This window comes from Podarcis pityusensis, assembly GCF_964106645.2.
Source record: "Podarcis pityusensis genome assembly, chromosome: 3".
In the NCBI taxonomy this organism is placed as follows: domain Eukaryota; kingdom Metazoa; phylum Chordata; class Lepidosauria; order Squamata; family Lacertidae; genus Podarcis; species Podarcis pityusensis.
Genome location: NC_138026.1, coordinates 67,971,855 through 67,997,782, shown reverse-complemented (window position 1 = coordinate 67,997,782; position 25,928 = coordinate 67,971,855). Strand labels below are relative to the sequence as shown.

Sequence of the window (25,928 nt, the reverse complement as noted above, 5' to 3'; positions counted from 1 at the left end):
CCGCATTATCAATGTATACAAAGTCATGAACATTTTCACTAATAGAAAATTAGCTATACAGCTCTGATACAAAGTGCTGCGACTCAATCTTATTACACCAACAAAAATACCTTAAAAAATATTTATGACACCCCCTCCTTTGTAAGTACTAATTGCTTCAATGTATAAATGTCACCAACATAAAGCACGTTTTGGGTAACAGGCACAGCACAATGCTAAGATACAGACAAAACAACAGTGATGATTGGAAGGAAAACACCACATAAATTTCGCATGCCCCTTGTTACCGTGTAAATGGAAATCTCCAGGGGACTATTGACCAATGAAACACAGAGGAGTCACCAATGACAGCATTTATATTCAGAACCTAAGTTACAAGAACATAAACTACATTCACAAGGCAACTTTCAGAAGCCTATTTCTATTTATAAGAGGACATGAAGCCCAATTTGTCTGAAGAATCAGTCAAAGACCATCTGGTCTCTACCATGATTGTGCACTCACAGAATAATCCCTTTTAACAGAGCAAGTGGCAAGCAAGCTGCTGTTATAGACCTCAGTATAACAGCATCAATTCTTCAAACTTAAGCCACTAATACAACCTCCATTGTACACCAATACAATGAAGATGGTTAATAAATACGTCTATCAAAGGCAGGTATGCAAAACGAGCTGACACACAGCACAATGAACAGTTAAGGCTACAAGCACTGCATGTGAAAAGTACTGTCATGGAGCACTATTTCTTATCATGTAAGGCAACTTCCTAACAGCAGAAAGCAAACACAAGAGCTTGCCAGCACTTAAAACTATGTGTTTCAGTCCTGATTACACTTGGTAATAAACGCATGATCATTTATAACTTGTTCACTTTATTCATACGCTAGGCTGTCTTACTGTGGCTAGATTTGCCACAGAGGCATTCCTTTATCTCTATCTTATAATGAGTTGGACCATTGTCCATTTAGCTTAGTACTACCTACACTAACTAGCAGTAGCTCTCCAGACTTTCAAGGAACGGGCTCTCCCATTCCTATCTGAATGGAAATTTCTGCATGCTACATCTCTTCATGACTGAGCTGCAGTTGTGAGGCTTGCACTCTCCTCGACTCCCCTTTCTTCCTCCAGTGAGCCACAAATGTGAGATCAGAAGTTTCCATTTCCATTTTAGATTAACCATGGTTCAGTGCATCATCCCAAATCTAAACTGTGGTTAACTTAATTATGGTTAAATTGAAATAATCTAGATTCATAAACTTGGCCAGAGGTTGGCTAGCTTCAACACACTATAGTTAAGTCTGAATTTATTTTGTTTGAGCTTGAACAACACAACAAGCTATGGATGATCTAAAATAGAAATGAAATCTCCTGAATACTTCCTTGCAACACAGCTGGAGGGTGGGCAGCATAAGCTAAGGCTTGCTGAGGCTCATTCTCGTGGTTCTTAGGTCCTAATAAAGTCAGTGAATTCTGTTTATTGTCACCAGTTCTTTATCCCAGACACAACCCAGTAACCATCTAGTTGATGGTCATTTCAAGGGTTCTGCCACGCATCAGATTCAGCTTTATTTGGGGGGGATGTCCCAGGTAGGACCATTCAAAGCACCTGAATATTCACAAGCAATTGGTTTCTTGTTAGCCAACAAGTCTTCACAACTATCACATAATTCAAACAAATGGATTCAAGGTCTAGGGGATCTTGACATCATACAAATGGATCATGTTTAGAATAAATAACAAAATGGAAGTGTGTAACCAGACCTTGAATTTTATAATTCATTGGGGGGGGGATGACAGAGGAAATGTAAGGGGAGGCTATTTTATAAGAAAAATATAGTGCACACGCACACACACACCCACCCCGCAAAAAAAGGTTGCTGGCTTCTTAAAGGCCAATGACCATATAGTTAATTTCAGTCAATGGGTTTTTCCATGGAGAGACAAACACATCCACCTATTCCTCCTACAAAGTTGATGTTATTTTACTACACTGCTGTGATGTGAAATAAAATGGCGTAAACCTAGCTCTTGCAAATCAGTAGAGTGTGGCAGCCAAAATGATCATGAGGCTAGAACAACTCCTCCGTGAGGAAAGGCTGTAATATTTGAAGTGTTTTAGTTTAGAAATAGGCGAGTAAAGCAGGACATGATAAGGATGTACTGTATGAAGTTATTCACCTTGTTTTTATTTGTAAACCACCATGAAAAAAGGAAGGGTATAAATAAATATGTGACGATAATACTAATAATAATAATTGTGGGGAAAGTGGATAGAGAGAGTTTTCTCTCTCTTTCATAATACTAGAACCCTGAGTCAACCAAAAAAGCTGAATGTGGAAAGTTTCAGGACAGCCAAATAAAGTTCTTCCCACACTTAAATTCCCTACCACAAGATAAACGGATGGCCACCAACTTGGGTGGCTTCAAAAGGGAGTTAAGACAGATTAATGGAGGATATGGCTGTCAATGGCTACTGGCCACGATGGATGTGCAAGACCTCCAGTATCAGAGGTGGTATTCTTATAATTATTATTACCCACAATTCGTCCACAGTCCCTGGGTGGGTTACAACAATCTAAAATTCAGGAGTAAAATAGTTAAAACAAATCTCAGCCACAGAAATAGGGTGGGTCTTGAATGCCAACTGGTGGGGATCACAAGCAGGGAGGGTGCTCTTGTGCCCATGCCCTGCTTGCATGCTTCCCATAAGCATCTGGTTGGCCATTGTGAGAAATGATGCTGAACTAGATGGGCTCTTCCCTATGTTCACAACAGCTTTTCTGTCATCACAATCCTATGTCAATAACTCATGCACACGTATGATCACGATGTTTGCATTAGCAGGATATTCAATAGGAAATTATGTTATTGGATACCCGCACAAGGATATATTTCTTTGTCAAGTTGAGCACTTTGTATTAAAAGTAAAACTGCAAATGTAAGAGGACAAAACCACTTACATTATTATTACATTCATGCACCTTTTGCCAAGGCCACACGTGACTTTTTTATATATCAAGCAACTGAGTGGAGATGTGTGCATAACAGTTTTCAGCTCTTTCACAAAAGACTTCCTGGCATAATTTACTGCATTTTTGAAAACCAGGCATCTTAGTCACATGCTATTGCAAACCAAAAGCAGAGCTTTTGATTTCTACAATCTTAGCAATACTCTTATGCCCACCCCCACCCCCCAAATTAATGCTACTATGATATTCTTGGCAGATTTACTATTTTAAATTATATACCAAGAAACTCAAGGAATGAGCAGCCACACAAATACAAATGATTATGATTTTTATATTCCTATTTAGTCTTAAAGGGTTCACTTACTCCAACTGGAAGCATGATTTATGTATTCTAGCTGTAATGCCACTTTGACATCATTATAGAACGGTCTCTCACCAAATTTGAAACCAAAGAATCTACATACGTTCCACAAATCAGCAGCCTAAAAATTATGAACAGCAATCTCAAAAATAAAGAAAGAAAAAAAAGGCACATTGCAGAGTGCAATTGTAGACACTTCTTGTACACGTGTTCTATTTTGAAGATTAAATGTGGACTACTTTATTTTAGTAAGGTAAAGGTAAAGGAACCCCTGACCATTAGGTCCAGCCGCAAACGACTCTGGGGTTGCGGCACTTATCTCGCTTTATTTTAGTATATGTGCAAAATCACATCCTTATCTTCCAGGTTAATTATTCCTTAATAGCAATGACCTTCTGATTCTGTAGTCACAGTAAGTAACACAAATTCAAATCACCACTCCTTGCACTACTTTAAGATAAGAGTAAAATCATGTGGAAACAACTTTACTATGCAGTCTTCCTGGAAATGGTCCTCTGGGTATACTCAAGATTCAGCATGATTACTCACATGACGTGCAGCTGTTGCCTACTGTCTCCGCTGCACCCTCTCAATTTGGGATGTAGAAAAGGATATAATGGAAATGACACACCAGTGCATTACACTTTGTGGTCAGCCATCAGTTCCAATGTAGGTTTGTCAAATTAGCACATACCAACAGTACTAATTGTAAACAAGTAAGTCATTGCAGTTTAGAATTAGAAGGAAGTTATCACATGAACACAAATTAGTCTATAGGTCTGAACATTAATAGTGCATAAGATCCGATCTAACAAAAAGAAAGAGAAGACCTCAATCATGCCATATCATGTCACTGGGATTAATAGAGTGATGCAGTGGATAGACTGTTGGGTTTGGATGTGGGAGACTAAGCCCCAAATCACTGTACATCTGGTATCCTGATAACGGTACCTACTGCCTTAGTTTATTCCATAAGGTAGGCAAATAGATGGATGGATTAAGTACGCTGTACAGCAGAGTGTACTGTAGAAATGATAATAGCGTGAGGCAATCCCAACTATAAAGATCCACTTTCCTCTAAAAAGTGCAAAACCCATCCAGCTATGACACTGTTTCCATTATGCCTGTGTGCACACTGGTGTTTTGTGCATTTTCATTCTGGTCTTATCATATAGCTACACAGCCACCATCTGCTGCAAAGCCCTGAATCATGGTTCCCACTCATGCCTAATGAACATCCTCCAACTGCCTTGGGTATTTGGATGGAGACCAACTTGCCCCAACAGCAAACTCTACCAACAAAGGAGGCTACCGGTACTTTTAGGACTAGAAACAAAAGTGCCTACTCCTTCAGGCTCTTTTCCTGTACTGGTTTTCTGCTAGAAGACACAGCCTCACCTTCCTTTAGCTGAATTAAATGGCCACAGGCTCATTTGACATCCTGCAGCTCCTAGTCACAGGCTCTCTCATTTCCCTACCTAGGGTACTTAAGTATTTCTGGCCACATCCTTTCCCAGCCCATCAGCTACTTCCTCTGCCAAAGCCAATGCTTCTGCCTGACACTTCAGTGGTGTCACTCATTGCTGCATCACTGCTGATGTGGCCTTGAATGCCAGTGCTGGCCCAGAGCAGGCCCTGAACTGAGATAAACCACTGGTGCTCTTATTGCTGCATGAAGTCCTTCTTGATTTCGCACAAAAAGCTTACTCTGGGACCATTTGCAGCTATCCTGTAACTAATAAACTAGTTTTAAGTAAAGCTGGAACAAAATGCCAAATGCCACTAAAGCCAATTATTTCAAAGTAAGTGGCTTAGAATAGGATGCCAGTTACACCAAGGGAGGCATATCAACTTGGCAATTCCCTTCTAGTGGAAATAATGATCAGCACTCTTAATAAAGACACTTCCTCTTTTTCAGTAGCATTTTTCTTTCATAAACACATAAAATATGTCTTGTTGGATCACACCAAGGCTCCATCTATTGTAGCATGTCGATTCCAACAGCAGCTGCCAGATACTTATCATTTGGAACTGCAAAGGTATCATTAGAATGGTTGTATTGTGTGGCATATGAATAACATTCCATCTGAAAAGCTATGCAATAGCCTAAAGATCCATCCTAGCCAGGGGGTGGGTGGGGAGGGAGGAGAGAAGGAAGCATCTGTACTTTGTTGGTTTTTTAAAAGTTACTTAATTCAATATTGGAGCAAGTTCAGACCTGAAGTGTTCATCTAATATATAAGTAATACAGAATAACAATAAAGTCAATTTTCAGACAGTTAAGCAATGCATTTATGCACTGTAAATTTCAGAGAAAAACAACCAAGAGAGCAAGCAAGAGTTATTTACAGATTAGTCATAGTGTATGCAGGCAGGATAAAAGCTCTACTGCAGGAATCTTTCTCTGTAAGAAAATAAATCTTTTACTATTCAAACTGTAAGACAATTTGAATAGCAGCTAACTCAACGGTTTAAACAACGGCAGCCACTAGCTCGTTCAGCAAAGTCGCTCATAAGACTGCTGAAAGGGAAATGTGTCCCTCTTAATCTGTTTGGAAAGGAAAGCAAAAGTTCAAAGCCAAGAATCACAAACAGAACCACTCTGCCCAGTTCCCCCTTCACAATGTCTTTTCTTATTGAGCAGACTGCGTGTCCCACTAGATTCCTTACCCCAATCTCTGCTGCCCAGAGCTTCTGCTCTAGTCCGTTTCTCCAAACGTGTCGCAGAACCGTTTAGCATACATACACACAGACTCTCCCTTTCTTTTTCTGCTTCTGGTAAGCCAGGAAACTGTGTCTAAGTCTCCAAAATGTTCAGCAGTTATGGGCTAAAAACAGATTCTGTGCTACGCTGGATATATTTTTGTCTGCAAGCTACACACCCTCCTCATGTTCAATTTTTTCCATTGGTGGAACAGGATGATGCAGACTTAACCAGAAAGTGGTTTTCCATGGGCCGCTTGAAATGATTAGCCTGGACAGCCTGCCATAATGCCTCTAAGCCTTCAGGGAATACTCTATGACTAGGCTGTTGTTTGACCCTGCATTCCTGAATTACCACCAAAGTGCCATAGGAAAGCTACTAAAAGGCTTGCTGAATAAAGGTTTGCTTGCTTAAAAGGTAGGACTTCAGTGTCTTTAAAATATATATCTATATATTAATTAATAATGCATAACTTTAACTTTCTTCATTTTAATATAGTTCGCCTAGATAAACAAGCAACTTCCCAAACCACAGGTGGAATGTTATATTTCTTATATAAAGTCCTTAAAGTTATCGTGCAGCATAGTATTAGGCATGACAGATTCTTGCTTTTATTTTAGAATGTTAAAAATTCAGCCGTAACCATCAATAGCCCTCAATTACTTTAACCCTCAGTAACTTTAACAACAATGATAGCTCCTTATTTCAGAATGCAGCAGTAATCCAAAGTTTCATAGTCCTATCAGAATAATACAATGCATTAAGAAATGAGTCATTTACCCAGCAAGGTAAACTGATGGTTGGTTTTTAGACCTCACAACTTTTTAAAAACTCCTTGGACTCAGTGATGCATTGTAACAGGTTATAATTGCTTCTCCAATATATGCTGTTGATAAAGGATTGAAGAGCTATTTTAGCTTCCTATGTGAACACTTTTAGTGATTTCTGGTTTTTTTTTTGTATTTCCCACCAGCCCACCCAAGAAATGCAAAATATTGTAGAACAAGACTGTACCACTAGATTGAGCCTTACAGGGTGGAAATAGTTGCCTTGTAATTGTTACAATAATTCATCCTACACAGATAATTCATACAATGCACATTGCAATAGCCCTTCTGAAGCTGAAGCTGTCAAAACCAGCACAGAACTGCCAAGCTGCTCTTACCACTCTCTATCACCGCTACAAAAGGGGTAAGGTGGAATAATATGACACATCTTTTCAACCAATTTTAGAAAACAGAACTTTTGATAGGGGTGCTAACTGCAGACAGGATTTTATTAGCCCTGCCATGCAAAACTTTTATTTTAAAAATCAGCATTTGTCTTTTTGGTATGAAAACCTATGGACTTTGGCTATTGCAGAAAAAAATAACACATAAACTTTGGTGCTCCAGAGGGATAGAGGACCTAGAACGCTTCTACATCATCTGGGATCTTATTTCTTATGCTTGAGAGTAGCTGATTGGGCAATATGGCTATCTTGATTTATATTGGTGTGTTACCACTTCTTTCCACGCTCCTTCTCTTGTATGTGTGTTGAGCTGTGTACAAGGCAATACCCGACTACTGTACTTTCAAGCAGTCAGCAATAGTCATTATATTTCAGGAAAACTTCATTTAAAAAAACAACAACAACCCTGGTGTTTGGCCAAGATTAAGGGTGGCAATCAGGTGGGGAGGACCTGTATGACATTCTCCCTCCCTCTTTCTCTTTCTCTTTCTCTCTTTCTGTTTCTCTCTCATATATAGCACCAGACCGTTAAATGATACAATAGCAATGTGAATTAAGGACTGCATAAGGGGTTCCTATCCTTTATGTTCAACCTGTGAATTTTTGCTTTGATTTCTTCAGGTGATTTCTATTTATTATTTTCCCATGAGATTTCAATTTCTCTACCTCTTTTATTGTCAATCATTTTTACCCATTTTTTGCTATTTCTGGATGCAACAGGGCACCTGTATTTAGCTCTGCTTGCATTAATAGACATCCTGACCTCTGGTGTTTAATTGTATTGTAATCACTATTCCTATATTCTTTGGTATTGTTCTAATTTCCTCTTATCAATCAAATATACTTAGCTCAGCCCATTTAGCTGCAGAACTTTTAAAGTGGATTTCTCTTATCGGGAATCAGGCTGCAAAGAATTTCAGGCATTTCCCTGGTTTTAACTTGGGTCCAAAATAACGTGAAAATTGAAAGAATATCTCTGACATTCCAGTTTTTTGCTTCTCAACTCCACAATAACTACTCATAGCAAATCGTCTTATGTTATCTTACAAGAAGCCCTAATCTAGTTTGTTGGCTTATCAGATTGCCATTGCCATTTGTTTACATAAAAATGCATAGGGGATATGTATTTGGCTAGCTTAGCTTTATCCAGGGAGGAAATATGGCATTACAATTTCAAATAAAATGATCTCAAAAACATAACATGTAAAATAAAAGTGTGTCTACTTGCATTTGCACATCACAAGCTGAGTGATGTATTGGAATTTGCTGCTACAAGAAAAGCTGCCCAAGGCAAAATTAATGACACAGACAAGTTCAACATCTGCCAAGGCGTCTAATAACTCTCAGCCATTTTGCTTGTTGGAGGTGCCTTTGTTTGAAATGACAGGTTCTTAATAGCCTGACTTACTCGCCAAGTCTCAAGGGACTCTTTCTACTCATGGTTTGTTGGGAAGCGGGACAGACACACACACACACACACACACACACGGGTTCTTTTACTCTTTTACAGCCCATCATGCTAAACAAGGAGAACATCACCATGTGAACCCATTTTAATCATGCAAGTAAAATAGACAGGGAAGCAAAAACTGAATGGAAGCAACTCTTACATGTTTCTCTAGTTTTTGTTTAAAACATCGTTTGTATTCTGAAACTCTGCACTGCAGAGAAATATGCAAGTGTGTTGCGATATTGCTAACCATTGCAATTGTTAGTTGAGGGGCATCAGTGTTGATTGCACAGGGTTCCTGCCCTGAGGAGCTTACAACATTTGAGGCAGGAGAAGCTACAATGAAAGCAGAATAAAGTGGATTCACAAATGAACACGGAAGTAATATGCAGTTGTTTAAAAGCTATTCATGCTTTCAAAACAGTGTTTCGAAACTGGCACTTTTGAAGAAAAAGCAATCCCCGATACTACTGAGAATCCCCCTTGCCTAGCTTCTATTTGCTGCCAAGGGTGCTATTTGAGGACATAAAGGTGAGGAGATAACGTTTAAAACTAAAAATTATCTTATTAAGAAACTATCCTGTAGTGTGGTGATCCTTTTCCTCTTTAATCAATCATTTTGCAAGATAACACATATACCAGAACAGCATGAAAAGATCTAGATAAGCAGCAAACGCATGTAACAAAACAGCTCACTCAGAAAAGTCATCCAGCTTCCTCACAATGGCCTGCATCTTATCAGGGATCAGAAGCAGTTTCTGCCATTCTAACAGAACCTTGCATAGCCACTTCTGCAAATAGTAATTGGAGATCCCAGACTTATGATGATAGAACAAACCTGTAATATGATTTATTCTAACTGTTGCCAGAATCCAGTGCTGTCATATTCCATTGGTTTCGGAAGCCACAAATAAATGCTTTGTTGTTGTTTTTTTAAAGTTGCTGAAATTTTATGTGGAACACAGACCACATGGAGAAAAAGCAAGCCAGTCTTTACGGAACAAATGGTTAATTATCAATCTGACAGATAATCTAGATTATTTACTTCTCCCCTATATATGTTCTACAACAGAGCAAAACAAATATAGGCAACATTATAACAATCTTAGAGTATTTCTAAAATACACGTACTTGCATTGCTATGCTAAAGTGAGAAGAGGACAGATTTCAGTCAATTATGTGCAAGATAACTTTTTTGGGGGGGGGCATGTTTTGCCACTAGAAAAGTATGAACTTTCTAAAAAATGAAATGGAACCTGGTGTGCTAAGCCAAACCAATACCATAATAGACTGTTCATTCCCACTTCTAGACAACATTTGCCTCAATGACAGTAATCACTAAAATATATTGAAAGTATATTTAAAATGCAGCTGTTATGATTGGGATGTAGAGCTATCGTTACTTCCCCGTGAATCCTGCTTTTAATAGTCCACACATGTTGTGGAGAAGCTGACATCTGACTTTTGGGCATCCAGCATTCTAGTCACCTGCAAACACATTAGAAAGATTTCTGTAGGTGGAGATACAACCTTGCTTAACTTTAATATTTGAAACATCACGTTTCATGGTACCAAGCTCACAAGACCAGCTGATCGAATACACACAGGGAAAATAATGTATACAAATGATTAAAATGGTCAGACATTTCCTAGTTAGTGCCCCAAAAGAACTGCAGTTCCTAACTGGCACTGCGTAATATAGCTTTCTTTCTGCTAAATGTGCTCAGATAGTCAAGCGCCTGTTGTTAATCCTGAGCATCTGGGAGGCAGAATAATGCTGTCTTTGAAGCTGTGTGCATTATTCCACAGTGGCTGAGAAGGGAAACAGCCACCCAGAGTGATCCCTTGAGAGGATCCCATAACAAGGGTTGCATCTAGACACTGATTGGTAGAACACTCACATTTCTGATTCCTGTATACTGTGTTATCCCCTAGGTTAAGGGGGGTCCTTTCTCCCCACTCGGTGTTGAGCCTGGATTTGCATAATACCTGTGTCAATAAAATCAGTCCTGCTTCAGAAGCAGTTAAAAATAATGAAAGCAAAAAATGTGCTCTTCAAAAGCATTAAAGCTTTAGGTATAACTACAATGGTACCTCGCAAGACGAATGCCTCACAAGACGGAAAACTCGCAAAACGAAAGGGTTTTTGGTTTTTTGAGTTGCTTCGCAAGACGATTTTCCCTATGGGCTTGCAAGTTTGTTTCCTTTTTCTTAAAACCATTAATACAGTTGCGACTTGACTTCGAGGAGCAACTCATAGCACGCGGTGTGGTAGCCTTTTTTGAGGTTTTTGAAGACTTTGGTGATTTTTTAAGCTTTTCCAAAACTTTTCCGACACCGTGCTTCGCAAGACGAAAAAAACCGCAAGACGAAAAAAGACGCGGAACGAATTAATTTCGTCTTGCGAGGCACCACTGTATTGGTTTTCTGATGAGCTCTGGGTGATAAAACAGGCAGTGGCAGCACAAGTGACACAAGTCCATGTGTTAGCTCTAGTGTAAAGGGACCCCTGACCATTAGGTCCAGTCGTGACCGACTCTGGGGTAGCGGCGCTCATCTCGCTCTATAGGCCGAGGGAGCCGGCGTTTGTCTGCCGACAGCTTCTGGGTCATGTGGCCAGCATGACTAAGCCGCTTCTGGCAAACCAGAGCAGTGCATGGAAACGTCATTTACCTTTCCCGCCAGAGCAGTACCTATTTATCTACTTGCACTTTGATGTGCTTTCGAACTGCTAGGTTGGCAGGAGCAGGGACCAAACAACGGGAGCTCACCCCGCTGTGGGGATTCGAACTGCCAACCTTCTGATCAGCAAGCCGTAGGCTCTGTGGTTTAGACCACAGCGCCATCCACATTCTAAACTCTAGTGTACAAAGTCCTAAATGGCTTGGGACCCAGGTACCTGAAAGAACTCCTCCTTAGGAACAACCATATTAGGTTCTAAGATAAGCAGGGAAGTCCCTATTGGTGCTGCTACTGCTGGGACCTACCCAGCTGGCCCTCTTGGTGGCAATTCCATGTCTATGGAATGCTTTCTCTGGTGAGGTGCATCTATTTCCCCCATTATTAACTTTTAGGAAAAACTTTAAAACATTCCTGTACACCCAGGCATTTGAATACTGAAAGATAACTTTTACTGATGACCTTGAAATTATACGTAGTTGTTTGGCACATTTTTAGATGCTCTCAATGCTTTTAAATAGTTGTAGAGGTTATTAAATGTTTAAATACATTTTTATTTTAAAGCTGTAATTTTATCACCTTGTGCTTGTGCCTCTGGGCTCCTTTGTGAGTAAAGGCAGGAGATAATTGTAGGGCAGTAATCCAACATTCCTGCTCCATCAGCACAAAAGACTTCCACTTGTTGGACAGAATTTCAACCCTCCTCACCTCTCCCATGCATTCAGCCACCCACCCTCAAAAGCACCTCTGGAAGGTAGGGGAACACTTTGGGGTGCAGGGGTGGAGGAGTTCCTCTGCTCATGGAGCACTGGATACAACCCTAGATAAATTAATAACAATACTAATAGTAATGTGGCAGGGAAGCAGAGGTTGCCTTGCAGCAGCAGCAGATGTGTCAGCCTAGCAGGTTTTGAAGGAACTGAGAAATATGAGGGCCACTCTTAACAAACCTAGATTATTAGGAAATCCCTTGACCAGCTCATGCATATCATAACTACCTAACTTATATAATGGGAGTTGGTTCACAGGGTGGCTTCTGACACATGTCACAATTGTACAAAACAAGTAATTATGTTGTGGTTAGGTGATTCAATTCATGCTTGATATGAAGAAGTCTCATGGACACACTAAAAAGCAAAGAGACTGGTATTTTACAGAAATAACTTCTGATTCAGTTTTCAAAAAGGAATATTAGCTCTTACTTTGTTTAGTTTGCTGCTCAATCATTTCCTTTTGGAACCCTTTCCTAATTTTCTAGGAATGCAGCACTTGTAGAATGCTAACAGTACTACTGGCCAGGAAAAGCGGAAACCCACGCCTACAGAACACAGATCATTAATCAGTTCATAAAACTGTTGTCAAGCACTGGACATAATTCACAATCAGAACAAGTTCACGTAGAAGCCTTTCCATGTAACTTCTGGACTGGCCTTAATTCAACCATCTATTTAGGTCAGAATGATTACCTAGAAAATATACTCATTTTAAGCCAGATGTTTTAAGTTCCCTCATCCTGATTTATTATTTTAACCATTTTTGAATGCCCAATAATTTCCGTTCCATCTGTGAATATTTTAATGTACAGCCTTCCAAATTCCTGGAACTGTGTTACTGCATAACCCCGGGCATGCTAACTCAGTAGGGCTTACTCTCTAGTAAGTATGCTTGGGATTGCAACCTTAATGTACACCACACCATGGATACAGACCCTCTCCCTTCATGTGTATCCCAGCTCCCAGGACCTAAGGTGTGCTGGGCCATAGAGTTAGAGTGTACACCTGGCTGCGAAGAAACTTAAGAAGGATCTCTTCAGGTGTAGGAGGCACTAACTGCATTTTGTAGCCCAGTTGGTGATCTGGAAGGAGTCAGGCTGAACTAGCATAGAACCCACCCCCCCCCGAGTCTGTCTGGCCTTTGCTAGTGCAACAACTCCCAACAGGGTGTTTCTATTCTCATTTCTTCCTTGACTTAGCTTCCATTTGTTTTAAGTTTCGTTTCTTCTGCCTAATCTTGAATAGAGCCACTTCAGCTCTGTGGTTGTGTTTGAACTGGTACGCTGCACCACACTTCCAGTATCTATACCACCAGATGCTGGTACCATACTGTTTGGATCCCAGTACAATGAAGTGACCATGGGACAAATCCCCTCTTGTCAAAAGCAGAACAATCACATCCCATATAGCAATGTGGTGAAAGCAAATATTTTCCTTCCCACAAGATAGCCAAAATTGGGGTTGGCGGTGTCCTTTTCACATGGGGATGACCTGGAGATTTTTGGCGCGGGGGTGGTGGTGGTAATGTTCTTTCATTCTGGCTCAGCCTTAGACTAGTACTAACAAACAATCCACATATACCTCAAGGTTATGTTTAAGAGAAATCTACACCCATTGTTTTTACCAAGCTACCTCCATTTACGAATCAATGTCATTGTTTACTCTGCATTCATCAGAATAAATCTTTACTGCAAACATGAGGAAAAGGAAAGAGGGCAAAAGCCCTCCTGTTGCAACATCATCAGTAGGAACTGTGTTTGACAACACCCTCTTTTATAAAAAGGCACAGACTACTTGAAAGGCACTTTGTCCTTTGGTGAAAGTTCATCCTATGGAAACACCACTTGACAATCAGTGTAATAAAAGAGGGCAGGAGCAGAACAGTCACTTATTGTGCATTAACAGTCATCGCCTTGAGCAGAAGGAGCAAGTCAAGAGGTGTAGCAGAGCAGGAACTCTACAAAATATCATTAATAGTTATAGTGCACAATTTAAAATTGTGAAAAATGTGGAGCTGCCTAAAGCCAATTTTCACCAGTTCCTCCTGCTCCCCACTGCCAAACCCATTCCACATTCCTTTTGTGAGACCCCCATCTTTGAGGAAAGGCTTTTCAGAGAGTATAGTGAGAGGAGAGGGCAGAACTGGGCAGCTTTCTGATTGTGTACATCGAAGCACACAGCTTTAGACACTTAAAGCCCCTGTGGAAAAGGCTTTCAAAAAGTTTCCAAAATTAAAGTGAAGTGAACCTATAGAACATGCCATTTCCCCAAAGGCATGCAAAACACATCCAAAGGAGAAACTTCTGTTGTTTATACCATTTCTACTAATACACTTCACTGAACCATCACAATAAGAATATACAAAGGCTCCCCAAAGTTGCTATAAATTCAGGCTTAAGTCCACTGAACCTATTCAGAGGAAACAGCCAAAAGCACATCTTCTGACATATAGGAAATCACTAACAGGAAAGAAGAAAACAGCATGCTAAGCTTTATCTGCTCATCTGTTTGAGATGGAATAGAATCCAGCACTTTTGTCTAACAGTTTTGTGCCCTTTTTCCTGTTAAGAAAGGTTCATATTTCACAACATTGTTCTATTAATATTCAGAAGACAAGCTTTAAGGCAGGAAGGTGGTGATGAAAATAGGGGAAAGAACCTGTAAATTGCAACCATTCATTAAAATGATCCATGAGGCAGGATTTTCATTTCTAACTCAGTAACCTCACTGAATGTTTCCTGTTTACAGAGTCGCAGATGGCTAGAAATGTAAGATTCCCATGATAAAGGAAAGAGTTCATATCAACTGCATGCCCTCTTGGCTCTTTTTTATGGTGTAAGGAAATCTGATGACTGTTGCAAGAGGGGTAGGAAGGTCCATTAAGGCAGCCTCCATGGCGTAAGAAATCAAACCTGGTTCTCATCAAGTCTGTGCAACCTATTTTGAAGGGACTTAAAAGTTTTCAGACAATAAAAACTAAGTGTCACATTTCTAAATCTAAAGCATTCCCAATATCTGTAATGCAGGAATAAATCACAAGATGAGTTCCAAATATGAGGCATATCCCCACACCAGCTCCTTAACCCAGAAGTCTACCACATTAAAGCAGGCACTCTCAACTAGAATCATTGGAGAGACAGCAGGGATGCACAAGCTCTGTCACTTCTCCATCGCCCAGGCCCACCTCCAACTTTCAATGCTGGAGGGCAAATGTCTGCAGTAAGGAGGACTATACTCTCTCTAGCCACTTAATGCATTTTGCTTTAAAGAGAGGTGTGCCTGTTCGTCTTTGAAGGTATAAGACAGAAGCCACAACTCTGTGGTAAGCATGTTTCACATTCAGATGCCCAAGCAGCAGGGCTGCATACAGCCCTGAGCCTGAGACCTCGGAGAATCATTCCAGTCAGTGGAGCCAGTACTGGATTAGAGGAACTGATGGTATGGCAGGAACAAGGCAGTAGTTCTACTACATTGCTTAAGTGTACTTTGTATTTTTGCAAGGAAGGAAGATGGAGAAGGAACCCACATTATTGAACTCCACCTATTGTCATAGCTGTCAACTTTTCCTTCTTTTAAAGGGAAATTCCCTTATTCTGAATAGGATTCCTTGCAAGAAAAGGGAAAAGTTGACAGCTATGCCTATTGTGACCCCTAGTTCCCTTCAATAAGAAAAAGCTCTTCTCTTCCCCATGCATCCCCTCACTAACCCCACTCCAGCAAAATCCAGTTTCCCCATAGGAAATTATGTGTCCTGCAGTGATTCTAAATAGAATATTTGCAACTCAACCTTTCGGCTAACCTCCCACCCACCATGTTTTTCTCATTATGGTTATTAGGGCACAGGAGCAACTCAGACTTTGTATGATTAGCCCATCTTAACTTAATCAGCTTGTGCTGCTACAGTTTGAAGCTGGTTAGCTTGTGTACTGGCTATGGAGTGTGATCTGGCAATCACACACCCAGCAAATGAAAAGGTCATATGCCACAACTCTCTAGGTCACCAGCAAGACATACATGCATATATGGGTGTGGGTGTGCGCGCCTACACACATACACTAGCTGGATGGTGATACAGCATTTCATTTACCATGATCTAGCTCTTAGGATTTCAGCCCCAGTTTATCCTGCCTTTTACAAGACAGATGATTATCTCTGATCCATATGAGAGCTCAGGACACTTAAATCTTGTGATTGCTAAATAGCCAGATGGGCTGTCTGTCTGTCTGTCTGTCTCTCTCTCTCACACACACACACATCTCAAAGATTCTTTAGAACTTAGTAGAGTCTGAAGAAACAAAGCACCTGCAAAAAAGGGAGCAGTTCAGTGTCTAAATTCAGGCATTTATTTGCTAAGGGTCGTGCCTAGCAAAAGCAAACAGTTATTGTGAGAAATATAAAACTAACTGATTCCTAAAAGCTAAACAAGGTATTACAAGCTCCTGTGGGCTTGTAGTTCAACAAACTATAAATGTACATAGACTTTCCCCTCATTCAATGAACATTACCTGTATGTTACATCTTATAAATATAATGTCATGAGATGTTAAAAACAGAATTGAAGTTTTGCTTTTCAGTCTCTATCAATATTACAAAACTGGTGAAGAACAATTGAAAATATTGTTCATATTCTCTTAAAATATAAAAATGTGTCCTACTGAAGAAGAGGTGCAAGAAGATGGGTTGGACTGGATGTATTCAGGCACTAGGTATAGTGAACCTCTTCACATATAGGAATATGAATTATTGAAAAAGCATGGATTAGAGGCCCAGAACAGGGAATCACAATAAGGTTCAGTTTGGAAGGCTTACATGCTCCAACACAGAGCTGGTCTGCATACAACGCTAAACCATCCTGTCAAACAGCACAAATGCACAGGTCCCTGGAGGAGAGATTGCCACCATTTCACTCTTTCCCTGGTCCTCCTGCTGCTGTGAGCTAAGCCATGATTTGCTTCAGCATGGCTGTTGGAACCCAAGCTTGTGGTTTGTCTCCTCCAGGCAAGTCTTGAGCTGTAAACCCAAGAGTAGTTTGGAAGAAGACAAGCCATGAGCCTGGGTTCAAATAACCAAAGCAAACCATGGCTTAGCTCACAGTAGACTGAGGACTAGGAAAGGAGCACAGTGGTTGCAATTTGCTCTCCAAGAACCCACAATACACTAAACCATGGTTTGACTTCAGCTCCTTGTCAAAACTTCTCATATCAGATTGTTGTAACTCAGTTTTGGGGAATTCACATGCATTCAAACGTATGTAAAGTTTAAAATAAAGAATACAGTTGCATAGAAATGCTATTAGGAAGTACAGTTGTTTTATGGCTCAAAACCAATGCAAATAGATAGAAAACAACATTTCTATACAGCACGGGCCAAAATGTTATTTTAAGCAACATACACTTACACACAATCTTTGTTTCCAAAAAACCTCACCTTTAAATAGAAAGGGCAAGCAAAAAGAATGCATATCTGTGTTGGGAAATACCCCTACCTTGACTTGCTGCTTATAAAGCTTCTTTTTCCCCTGTGTTGTTTATTTAGTACTAATAGTATGCTCATTTACACACTGCCTAGGTGTTTGTCTAGAGGAAATCATACTATTATGAAATGGAAATATTTAAAAAACGTCTCTGCATACTGAATGGGATATTCTTTAAGTTTGGGCTACACTAGGCATTTCTACTAAACTTTTCATTTCTTTGGGCTTTTCTGAAAACCTTAGCCATTGCCTTTCAAAGGCCAGTAAAAATAACAATATACAAAATATTTCCTCTCTCTGCCTCTACGCCTGCTTCTAATGGAGTTTTAAATTTAAAGTAAACCAATGCCAATCAAATCCTGACAGCCAACTGTGCAAATTCAAAATTTGGCAAGGAAAGCTGACATAATCCTGTGGAGAAAGTAAAACTTCGACAAATAAAGCAAACGCAATTCATTAGAGGCAAAAGATAAAGACCATATTCCTATCAAAATTACCACTTGTGTAAATGTTACTAAATGTGTGAAAATCAATGTGATAATCACTGTATTTTCACTTATTTAATTGTGGTCAGACTCAAGAGATCACAGCCAAACCATTTTCTGGCAGTTGTGAACATGAGTTGCGTTAATCTGATGCTGCTTCATCATTCTTGCCAATTTTTCCTTCCTTCCTTTCTTTGCTCAAACCATGGTTTGCCAATTCAGAGATCATGCTTTGAAGAAACTAGGAAAGGGATGAAGGAATCAGCGTGTAAGAAAGTAATGCAAGCCCATGATCCTTTAAGGTTACAGTCACCAATGATGGAATGACCATGTTGTTTGAACTGGGCGGATGACTGACTTCACAAGGAAACAAGCTTAATGTTTTAAATAAATAGATCAACCAGGTTTTATTGTATACTTCATATCCTTGGGTTTATCTACTTGTTAATTGCTACCCAACACACACCCTTGGAATGGCAAAAGTTAAAAAAAATAAATAAGCAAAACAGCACAAAGGGGAATAGAGAAATATAGCAAATAGCAAATAACACAAATATTAATAAACCAAAGTATTAATATCACCAGGTAGTTCTTCCCATGGAAAGCTGTAACAATTTTGCAGACAACATGAAAGAAATTATTCTGGACAGGACTTGGGTATGCCAGTGCTCTAATCAGACAATTAGTATAAACATTATTACTTTAGAATCCAGTGGAATGACACAATTATTAGGGTAAAGGTAAAGGTTAAACTGGCTGTAGCACCATCAATTAATTCTGCCTAATTCTTTGTGATGTAGGTTCTCTGCAGCAATAACCACACATAAGGGAAATTTAATAAACAATCAAATGCCTTCCAATACTTCACTGGTCAATTATTACTTTTTTGTAAAGTGTGAATAGATAGTACTTTCAGGCTTTATTCACATCTTGGAATCCTTCTAATTAGATTAATGTTCAGGTTCGCCTGCTGACACAACAGGTCTGGAACCCAAATAAAAAAGTGAGCAATGACCAAACTTGGAAATATTACTTTGTCCAACAGAAAATGATATTTCTTAATATTATATCATCATGAAATAATCACACAAAATAATTAGTAATTAGGGCTCCATTTCACAGCTTGCTTACTCTTTAGGCCTATTATATTTGCAAATAATTAAAGCTAAACAGAATGGCTACATTCAGACATTACGTGAAATCATACTTTAGCACGACATGAATGAACCTAGGTGATTCTTGAGCTTACCCACACCCCCATCTCCTTTTGTTTCCACTTCCACTTCTATTTTACCACAACTTGTCATGTCATCTGAGCCAACAAAATGTTATTATTGTTAACTATGGTCTGCTTTAAACAAGCAAGCTTGAAATCATAGTTAACAACAATAATAACAGTTTCCCAGTTCGGGGGGGGGGGGGGGAATACAACCTGTGGTTAAGCAATGATGGAAACAAAAGCTTCCAAGGTCCACAATTTTTTCATCTAGGCTAGAGCAGCACACTGTCACATAAGGGGAAAGAATCTTCTTTCTGCTGTATTTGTATTTGTTCATGGGAATGTGGAATTCAATGAATAATGCATCTATTCTTAGGTGAACATTCCAAATTATCAAAAGCAGTTAAACAGTAGGCCTGCAAACTTCCCAGTCAGGCAATAACTGGGGCTTTACATAAAATTTAGTTCAAGACATAAATGAATGTTGGCTGCCACTTTCCCACAATTTCTTTGTAAATTTAACAAAACAAACTAACCTTGGTTATTCTGCTTTATGGTTCTCCTCTTTTCTTCCACTGTTTCCTGAATCAGCAACATTGAGACATGTTAGTATGTTGAGCACGTTGACATGACTCAGTTGCTTCACCAAATCTTCTGAAAGATAAAAATATTTGAACATAGATTTAGAATAATATTAGAAATACTTTCCAATACCTGCAGATGTTTGGGTACATTTCCAAGGACCTAACTCATACACTAGTAAACCAGACAACTTGGGCGTGCCTTCCCTAAGCCTTCCCTATAGAATAAAAGGTAATCATGCTAGACAGTTCTTCTAATGACTATTAATTCCCCCAAGGATAGCATTTTTGCCTTTTATCCTAGAGGCAATCAATTCTAGAGACACTCAGTTCTTGGTACACATCTGGGTTTCCCAGTTTAGGTGGTATGAAGATGGACAATTTTGGATTCTGCCCTTCTACAACAAAAACTCTTGTGGTGTTTTCATGATATAAAGTGGCTCATTATTAAAGATGTAAAACCAGTGGTTGATTCTTTGATAACAAGTTGTTTGCATGCAATTTCCTAAAGGGAATTGTATCCCCAGGAATGAAACACAGAGTCAGTGAAGCATCTATGTGACTCAAGTAAGGGCCTAAATTACATGTTCTTAAATCAGCACTAGTGGTCAAAGCAGGACAATAATACAGAAAAATGTTCTTTATTTCACTCATGCCCCTTCTTATCCACCAAGGACAGAGGTCACTTCTAGACAATCTGTTTATTGAGAATTCATCCTGATTGGTTTGCAGGGAGATCAGACAATGTTGGCTATTTAATCAGCATTCATTCCCATTTGGGGGTTGCATTAAAGCAAATGTTATCTCACTCTTTCCAGAACATTTCCCCATCATTTTCCTAATGAGAAAAAGTATTGATCTTCTGTGGAAGAAGATTTGTTGTGCAAGAGCTTCCAATCAACTATAATTGTGCAACATGGATTTGCCAGTATGTAAATGAATCCCACCCCAAAATAGTGACAGTCTGAAAGTGCAACTTGGACTACTTCACTCCATACAACAATATGCTGCTTACTTCCTTCAATGTGCTTGAGCTGGATAGTCCAGGAATGGCAACATTTACCAAGTCTTTATAAAGAGAGGGAAAGGCCTTAAGTCCTTTTCAGGATACTCCCATATGCAGTGGCGGGATATACAGAAAGAAAACTCAAATTCAGTTTAAGCCTCCACATTGTGCTGGACATACATGACATGCTCACACTTTACATGCACAGTGTGCCCATAACTCAGTTCTCAAAACTATCACCATTGCTCTTTCCTAGAAGGCAACCAGCTCCCTCTGGTCTTCTTCTCCATCACCTTGTTTGTAATAACTAAACTGAAGACATCACCACTTTGCTTCACTATCTAAATAAAGCAGCTTGAATGATAAATCTTTAAAGAGCTAAATGGCGTTTTTCATTCCTACCAAGTCACTTTCCAGTTGGAAAAACATGCAATATTTCTGGATGCATTTCATATGAAACTGAAATTAACAAGCTTGCTTTTCAGCTTCTTCTTTCCAGAATTTAGTACCTTGTTGTACTAGATATTTATTTTTTACAACAGTTCTAGAGTGAAAGAAGAGTAGGTCTATTTTAAAATGAAAAGTTTCTTTCAAATTCCTGGACGGTGTGAAGCACAAACGATTATGAGGACATTTAAAAATTTGCTTTTGGAGGTTACTTAATAGAGATGCCGTATTTTTTGCTCTATAAGACTCACTTTTTCCCTCCTAAAAAATAAGGGGAAATGTGTGTGCGTCTTATGGAGTGAATGCAGGCTGCGCAGCTACCCCAGAAGCCAGAACAGCAAGAGGGATCGCTGCTTTCACTGCGCAGCGATCCCTCTTCTTGTTCTGGCTTCTGAGATTCAGAATATTTTTTTTCTTGTTTTCCTCCTCCAAAAACTAGGTGCGTCTTGTGGTCTGGTGCGTCTTATAGAGCGAAAAATACGGTAATTATCACAGACCATTGGTGTTAAAAGGCATCACATGGTAACAGCAGAGGCACCTGACCACTGCCTGTCTGCCATCAAAGAGAACTCTGGGGATATAGAAGACTACTATGGTACAAAAAAAAATCATGGATTAAATAAATGTGCTCTTTCTTTCATTATAAAGTTGCCTAGGGGAAGAAAGCATGTATTCCAACATCACTTAGATGTTGAACATCACTTGGCTATCCAGACATCAAAATAAAAGCTTCCCAGAAGCTGCTATTATTTTTCAGGATCAAAGATTAAACTAGCTCTGAGATAGCCCAAGATCATGGGTATCACAAGGTATATTGCTCACAGAATTATTAACGCCTTGCATCAAAGTGAAGACTTCCTTATTCAGTAAGACAGTACAAGGGGTGACTTGTGAACCCATGCTGGGTGGAAACAAAAGAATACTGTCTTGCAAGCGTGCAGCACATGCACCCTCTCTATACAAACACACCCCAATGGATGGAAGGGGTGGGGTTGGCTGTGGCAGGGCAGAGCTCAGTAGACTCCTAGATTTGTAGAGTTGGAAGTGACTCTGAGGGTCTTCTAGTTCAACCTCCTGCAAGGCATAAATATGCAGGTGGTCCTCTGGGGATCGAACCTGCGACCTTTTCATTATCAGCTCCATGCTGTAACCAACTGAGCTAACTGTTCCTTCCTGTAAATAGGTATATGGGCACTCATACCATTCAATACTCAACTGAAAAATACAATTTCCACATAAATATCATAAACACTGCATCACTGCTTTTCTGTTTCTCACATGGAATAGCTGTGCTTCATAGGAAGCTTTTTCAGATGGGGGACAGGTTGGGGCCAGCTCCTTAAAAAGCATCCTAAAGCTCTTCAGGTCTTGGACTAGCGCCAAGTAATACAGCCTTGCTGTCTATATAGAGTAGGAACAGCTTCTGTTCTTAGTGAGCCACGAACTCTCAATCCTAGCTCATCCCTTGTTGAATGATTGAGGTTCTACAAGTATTTTGCCAGTCAAAGTTCTTACTTAGTACTGAACCAATCAAAGATTCTATCTATTAAGCATTTGTGAGGAAGGTTCTTGAAATATACTAAGCTCAAAAGGGTAACACATGGAGAATCAAATCTAATTTTCAATGTGAACAATTAATTTCCATGCTTTGGACCCAGTATCTATTCCAGAAGGATTCAAAAACAAATTACCCACAATTTCATTAAGAAGTAGAACTCCTGTCTCAATAATACAAGGCAAAATAGAATTAGCATATATCAACACCAAACTGGAAATCACACCCGAAAGGAAGCATGAGCAATAAGATTTGAAAGAGATTATTTGTTCCCAGCTATTATAACAAGACTGTTTGCATTTGTTTCGGACACTTCCTCAAAAGCAAAACAACCTTGTTTCATAGTGGAAGCTGATCAAATACCCAAGATTCCAACCATTACAACATTGTACAAAACAGGACATTACAACATTGGAATTCTTGTCTTCAAATGCAACCAGAAAAGAAACTGATTTCAATTAAAATTGCTGGAGAGCTATAAATGAAGAATGTGTAAAATTTATTAGCAGAAATCCAATTAACAGACCTGGAACAACACCAATAATAAGTTATGGTTAGAATGTCTAAGGGAAACACACAATGAAGTAACTTTTATTAAGCATAAGTAATAGTTACATCTGCTTAAAGCTACGTTTATGCTGCCAAAGCAATAGAGTTCAATGAAAATACATATACCATGCATAAGTTCATTGCGGTGCCTGATTTTCCATGATAAGATGCTGACCACTCCTGGTGCAAACAGCAACTCCATGGTAACAGAGTGATTAGTTAAGGAAAGAGACACAACAAATAGCAGCCTAAAAAACCAAAATTGCTCAGGGAGCACAACTGTCCCACCTGTTACACATAAGGGATGCTTTATGTTGTATCTTAGTTACACAAAGCTATCTTTGTGTGGGAAAATGATCATAAAATCATTTCCTAGGAAAGCTGTAATATATTGCATGCAGTAGCAATGTGATGCCATTATTCCACACCTGAGCCTTAATTCCCTTGAAGGCCACACAAAGGTGAAGTCTCACTGATGCATATGTTCCCAATATTTGAAACAGAACTTGATGACTCCAGGTCAAAAGAGACTACCCAGGCAAGAACCAAGAGGCAGCTGCTTTAAAAAGTTTGCTACATGATTGCTGTACCTGCACAGGGAGGCAGTAATTTACTGCCCCCAACTATGCAATAAGCAAAACATTATCCAAATCCTTCTGCTGCAGTCACTTGGAATGCTACAGAAAGGAGATCACACTGGAATGACTACTAAATTTTGGTAATGTTCAGACATAATGCTATACCATTGTTTAGTGTGGAAAGAACAAGCTGCAACAATGGCTGGGGTCCTCTATTCTCCCCTTTCTGTCGATGTAGTTGCAAAGAGGCATTCAGAAGCTTTTCCTTCCAATTTCTGTTAGCTAGTTTTGCATGTTGTCTGAACTGAAACCAAAACTGATTAATGTTAACAAGCCAGATAACTGTTTAACGAAGCCATTTACATAACCCATGGTTCGAAGCTGGATTCTTTCAAACAAGCTACGGATAAGATTTACCAGGGTTAGAAGTTTTTGAGCAACATGAAAAGTTTCAATTAATGTCAGCTACAAGCTAAAGTTTCTGAATTTCTCCTTTTGTGGGAGGGGGAATTTGTGAGTCCAAAGCTTGCCTAGGCTTATTCTTGCAACACTAAACTATGATTTAGCATGCAGACTGGCTACAAGAAACCACCAGCAGCATAAGTAGTCACCACAGTTTAACACATGCTATGCAGCCACTATTATAACACAACCACTTTGTTAAAGTTCAGCTAAGTTCTAGGTCTAATCAGTTCCAGACCAGGCCAGGTCATGAATGAACAACACCATCATATTCCCTTGATATCCATGGAAGAATAAAAAGCGGGATATAACTGAACAATAAAACTTTACGTAGCAATCGTGTTGGGGGTTTTGTCCTCTTTTGACAGATGTTAGGTACCTAAACATTTGGGAGCTTGAGGACATAGCCCAGTTTAAAGTAGAATGAAATAAAGTAGCATGAACTTACTTTTTAAAATTCTTCTGTCATTTGAAGATGGGTTTATGCAAATTCCTTGCAATGATAGGACATCTGCATAATGGAAGAATGTACTACAGGAAGCCTGCCTGAAGCCTGCACAGCTGCTGTTTACACCTTACTGGTAGTCACTGCCTGAGGCACATTTTGGCCTATGATGTGCTTAGATACTTTTCAGGTTGAGGACTTTACTATAAAAGGGTAGAAGCCAAGACATGCTTCTACTCCACCCAAACCCAGGTCTTTAATAGCTGGTTAATGAACCTGCCATTAATTGCTTTACACTACTATGACCAGATGTTCCTAATCTGGATGTACTCTTCATTACCCATTTCAATAGTTTCAGAACTCTGTTGGGTTCCTTAAAGGAGTAAGAAATTCTGCCGAAAAATAGTCAGCTTTTTTTTTAAGTGATAGAAAAGTGTTCCATCCAAAAATAATGGATTTGCTTGAACCTTTCCTTCCAGGTTTCATAATGGAACTTTATTTGAATTGATGTTTCCTGAGCCGTGAGCTAATCTGGCACAAAATATTTCCTAATTCCTGCCACTAAAATGAGCTTAATCTTGTTAAAAATATTGTGAAAACTCTTGTCACTATGTGCCACAAAATAGTACATCAGCACATGGCTTGACAACCATGTCAGGAGTGCTCTGATGGTGTTTCCTGCTTGGCAGGGGGTTGGACTCAATGGCCCTTGTGGTCTCTTCCAACTCTATGATTCTATGATTCTATGAGCACATCCCAGAAAGAAAGAAAAATTACAGCAGTCGTAGAGCAGGTGAAGTTTATTTTCCTCCAATTGCCCCAATGAGAGGGAAATTCTTTTTTTCCCAGGAAGAACCAAAAGGAGTGGCAACATTCCCTCTAGACATTCCACCCTGCTAGTATGAGCCCAACAGGACTTTGGATTTGGCATTTAATCCACCTTAAATTTCGTTTGCGTTGG

General features: G+C 39.5%; 1 protein-coding gene across 4 annotated transcripts in view; it reads right to left on the bottom strand.

Moving 5' to 3' along the window:
* The window catches only part of TIAM2 (TIAM Rac1 associated GEF 2), a 136,291-nt gene that overhangs the window by 92,375 nt on the left and 17,988 nt on the right, over positions 1-25,928 (bottom strand). For 3 of the 4 annotated variants that reach the window (XR_013983900.1, XM_080998339.1, XM_080998341.1), the window contains exon 2: positions 19,881-19,998. The gene's annotated coding sequence lies outside the window, so the exon portion shown is untranslated. Of the gene's footprint in view, positions 1-6,000; positions 6,163-19,880; positions 19,999-25,928 lie in introns of those variants that run through there. The other variant, XM_080998340.1, reaches the window with a different exon arrangement.